A 5,330-nucleotide genomic window follows, 5' to 3' on the forward strand; every position below is an offset into this window, starting at 1 on the left:
AAACCATTGGCCTGCTAACCGCTACCCTGTGAGAGTGTCTAGCTTTAATTCTACTGCGCGAGTACGGCACTGTACTTGTACCTATCGCTCACAACACTAGTATAGTAGTCTACAGGAAAAATTCAAATAACCAAACCAAGTGCTACGTATGACGTTGGAGTTGCCTCTTCTGGTATGGTCCGACTATTTGGGCTTTCTACGGAAACGCACTCACAGAATCATCCAAAACCTATCCGTGAACACCTTCAGGATTCTCGGAATGCGATTTTGTAAGAATAAACTAATTAACAGAGGAGGTTGGCAACATTGCCGCTGCAGCCTGCTGGTCCACATCATCACCTAGAAACTCTAGGGCCGAAGATCATGGGGGCGTCCACTAGAAGTCAAGAAAAAAGGCTATATATTATAAGGATATGATACCGTACTTTGAGGATGATAACATATCTAGCCGAGCTGCCAGCCTGCAAGTACTAGTATCCCAATAGTCTTGGGGGACGCCGAACACCGGCGACTTAAAAGGCTTATATTTTAGGCGAATACTCCAATACCACACATGAGATTAGAAATACACCCACTCTCCCAAACTGAGATATCGCATATGCATGGAAAGAAAGAAAGAAAAAGCAGGTATTGGAGTGGGGACCGCATTTCAACCAATACTCCTGAGCTCGAGTGAATAGCTCAGTACCTGGAGTCCCGTGCGGATCCACCACACAACTTTACACTTGTGCCACAATATATACTCGAATAAGGATCTTGGGGTTAGCAAGTGCCCAAGTAGTGTAGGTTAGATAGACATCGCCATAAATAGTGGTCATGCCGGAAGAGATTCATCACGCCCCATCACTCGAATCTTCTAGGGTTCGAACATGATTAACCCGTTGCATTGCGGATGAGAATATTGCGGGCCAAACTCGGGTTCTTCCCTAGTAGCGCCCTCCTGCGCACAATCTTCATCATACTAATGTCCCATATCTAAGTCTCTCTCGCCCAAGCCTTGCAAGCTAGCCCCCCAAAATCTACCTTGTTTTGGGGAAGCTGGATCAAGATTCCTTGTATTGAACTCCCGATACATATATACAGATGCTCTTGCAGCGCTTTCCGAGCAGCGGGGACTTACAGAAACCCGCGAGTATGGGTGAGCAGGAAGGGCAGTGGAGCTACGGTGTGTTGATTGTGATTCCGAAAAAAAATGTGACAGGGGTAAAAAGGTGTGGCGCGTTTGAGAGCAATAAGGAAAATATTTACCATACCATACAATACGCCTTACAAAGGTGGGTGGCAGAAAAAAGGAAAAAAGGGAGGGATAGAGGAAAAACAGACCAAACTATATAGTTCACGCACCATGGACATTTCCCTGTGTCTACACCTAATTTGTGTCTGTATCGATGAAGCTTCCATCTACCATTCCTAGAATACAACAATTGATGAATCAAAACCCAAACAACACGGGAAATGCGAAAAGGGCCAGAATAATCCGAAAGAACTAATAAAAAAACGAGATATTCAAGCGGAGATTCCAAAGGCTTGACATCTGCGGCGCCATACGTAGCTCGTCAATCCGCATGTGAAGAACTGTCTGTGGAAGGCTTAGGGTTTTGTTTGGCCGAGCCCGTCTCCCGCTGAGAGGGGACGTCTCGCGAATGGGGGGACAAGTATTGGGCTTCACTCTCGGATATCAAAACCTGCGGGCCCGTTTGGGAGAGGGTTCAGATATCTCGGACGACTCGGGGAAGAGCTCTCTTGATCGAGGGCTTGTTATGTATCTGGGAATCAAGTTCGTCCGTTCCTGCAACAGCTTTGTAACACTCTCGTAACCATTCTCAGTAGCCCGTGAGAGCGGTGATTGGCCCCGGGCATCAGCTGTGTTAGGATTAACGCCCTCACATTCCAGCAGGATCCTCACCACCCCCTCGTGCCCATTCTCAACAGCCCACGCGAGCGGTGTTCGGCCATATTTGTTGTCGGCTATGTTAGGATCGATGTTCTGTTCCAGAAGCACCCTCACCACCCCCTCATGCCCACCCTCGGCAGCCCACGAGAGCGGCGTTTGGCCAAATATGTTGTCGACTGTGTTGAGATTGACGTCTCTCCGTTCCAGCAGCATCCTCACAACCCCCTCATGCCCACCCTCAGCAGCCCGCGAGAGCGGTGTCTGGCCATACCGGGTGTCCGCTATGTCGGGATTGGTGTTGTTCCATTCCAGCAGCAGCCTGACAACCCCCTCGTTCCCATGCTCAGCAGCCCACGAAAGAGGTGTTTGGCCGTACCTGGTGTCGGCTGCGTTGGGCTCAACGTCGCTCCGCCCCAACAGCGCCCTCACAACTCCATCATGCCCATTCTCAGCAGCCCACGAGAGTGGCGTTCGGCCATACATGGCGTCAGCTGTGTCGGGATTTATATCGCTCCGTTCTAGCAGTGCCCTCACAACCCCCTCGTACCCATTCTCAGCAGCCCACGAGAGCGGTGTTCGGCCATGTTTGGTATCAGCCACGTTGGGATTGACGTCGCTCCGCTCGAGCAGCATCCTCACAACTCCCTCATACCCATTCCCAGCAGCCCACGAGAGCGGAGTCCGGGTATACATGGTATCGGCTGCGTTAGGATTGACGTCGCTCCGCTCCAGCAGTACCCCCACAACAGCATCGTGCCCATTCACAGCAGCCCACAAGAGCGGTGTTCGGCCATATTTGGTATCTGTTGTGTCGGGATTGACGTCGCTCCGTTCTAGCAATGCTCTCACCACCCCCTCATGCCCATTCCGGGCAGCCCACGAGAGTGGCGTTCGGCCATATAGAGGATCGGCTGTGTAGAGATTGACATCGCTCCGTTCCAGCAGTATCCTCACCACCCCCTCATGCCCCATCCTAGCAGCCCAGGCGATTGGTGTGTTACCATTGAAATCAGTCGCCTGTACATCCCATTTATTCATCTCCAATAAAGCAACTGTTATCTCCTCACATCCAAGGTATGCGGCGCCATGGAGCCCTGTAAACCCCTTAGGGCTCTCTTCCTGATCAAAAGGCTGGTCCCAAACGGGCATCCCATGCGACAACAACACCTTCGAAGATATATGCTTATCATATTCATCAAGTAGCTTCAACGCAAGCCTTTTCACACTTTCAGTAGTTTCCTGTCTAGCGTGTGTACCCCAATAGCAAGACGCATATTCGACAAAAGGGGTGGTGTGTGGGACCGAACGGAGGGTAGGGGAAAAGTCCCCCACGTGCCGAAAGTTGAGATAAGTCAAACACACCTCAGCAATCATCGAGTGGGGCTTAAGAAACAAGACTTGATTATGCGAGAGGTACTCATGAAGAGTGTAGTGGACAAGCCGGACAGTGGAAGAGGACTTCTCGACAGTGACAAGTCCAAGAGTGCATGCTAGAAGTGTCTCTATCGCAGGAATATTCCGAATATTCAAGTCGGTAGATCCTTCTTCTACCCCGAGGGCGTGGCATAACTCGTCGACATGTAATGGCCGCTCCGAATGTGATACCCACATTAGAACTTCCATCCCGAGCCTAGATCTGCTTCTCTGTTGCGCCTTCACTCGTGATAATGTCGCGGCGTAAGCATCACCTAGACCCTCCCCTGTGATCATCTCGTCAAGCTTTTTCCTTCTCTGATGGAGAGTAATCTCGCCCAAGATTGCGTCCATGTTTAGAGAAACGAGAAGGAAACTAGATATTACCGTTAGTGAATAATAACTCAGACTTGTATTAGGAATGTACTTAGTATTCTCGCTTACATTTCTGAGATCTTCTCCGGAATGACTTTCATGATATCCGCCCGCAACTCGTCGTCCATCGCATTGGGATCGATGTCATCTTCCAGCCTCATCTCTAGGTAGCTCTTAATATCATCCTGGGTAGGGCTAACGGGTATCCTAACCACCCTGCTGAAACATCTCACGATTTCATCATCGATATGCGGCCTCCCAGTAAGGAATATTCGTGTGTTTGGTGACACCCGAACGACTTCTCGCAATGACCCAAGGAAATCCCGCCGGTGCTTTGGAGCGGATTCGTCCAAAGCGTCGATGCATATAAATACCCATGGCAGCGAGGCAATAGTCTTCGTCAGAATTTCTACCAGATCGGGAAGTCGGAGACCTCGGCCGCCAAACTCTCTTTTGGCCTTCTGAAAAGCCTCCCGTATATGCTCCGGGATTCCTCCTCTGCTAATAAGTTGCTTAAGGATGGCTCCCAGCATGCTTGTGGTGGACCGTTCCTGCTGGTCAAGGAAATCGCAGTACAGTCCCACAACAGCAACATCTTTCTCCCCAGCCCAATCGCATAGGCTATCAATCACCAGGGAGCTATTATTTTGCTATCGTCAGCGACGCCTGCATCTTTCCCCCGGCAACAGGCCTTCCTACCTAAGATAGGTTTTCCCCACCCCTGGGTTCCCGGAACAAAACAATACTGGGTCAACACAACCATCTCCCAAATCACTCCATCTCTTGAACTCGCTGGTTTCTAGTACCCAGTTTCCTATGCCATCGAGTCGCTCAACTCTCACGCCTTGGTGCCGTTGCTGCGGTTCAAGTGGCGATAGCCACTGCAGGATTCGTTGGTCCTCGGCATCTATTTCTGTAATGAGGTTGAAAATATTGTTGTGGTTCGACAGGTTGAACGAGTTGATATTACCGCTGGCCTTCCAGTTCCCTGACGACATCTGCGCTAGTCTATCCCCCGAATTACTTTCTTTTGGGAGAGATGGAGAGGGATCTTGTGAAATGAGGATCTGACTTCTCCGGCAGTTTGAGGGAATCTCTTGAAAGAGAGAGTGGGCGGTGCCTTATAATGCTCCGGCGTTGCATACATATGTGCTTACCAAATTAGTAATTTATACCTAGGGTGCGAGGATAGCTCTCGATCACCAACAGATACCAACAGACCCCGCTTGCAGGTCGACCTTGAGTCCCAGAGCGAGAAAAAGATAAACTTGCATCAACTATTTGAATGAGAAAATGGCATTTGACTTCTACCACCGGCACTTCAGTACTAGTACCGTAAAGACATGTCTAATTGAACCAAGTGCTATGTCGTTGAGGCTGCCCCCTCTGGAGAGGTATGATAATATGACGTTTTTTATTTTTCCATCTCAGAGGGGCCTGTCTGAGTAAGCTCTGTTTTTCGCCCCCCTCCAAAGCGGGGAACCCCAATTGCACAGTGCCTGTACGAGTACTGTACTCGTAGTCTACTCGGGCACAATTCAGCAAGCTGGGAACCAATCAGCAAAAATCTCTGGCAGCATAAGCGCGCCACACACCAAAAGTCACCGATTTCAAGTACCGGTACCGGATCGTGCCTCTTAGTTCAAAG

Source organism: Tuber melanosporum, assembly GCF_000151645.1.
Source record: "Tuber melanosporum whole genome shotgun sequence assembly, scaffold_96, strain Mel28".
NCBI classification, from domain to species: Eukaryota; Fungi; Ascomycota; class Pezizomycetes; order Pezizales; family Tuberaceae; genus Tuber; species Tuber melanosporum.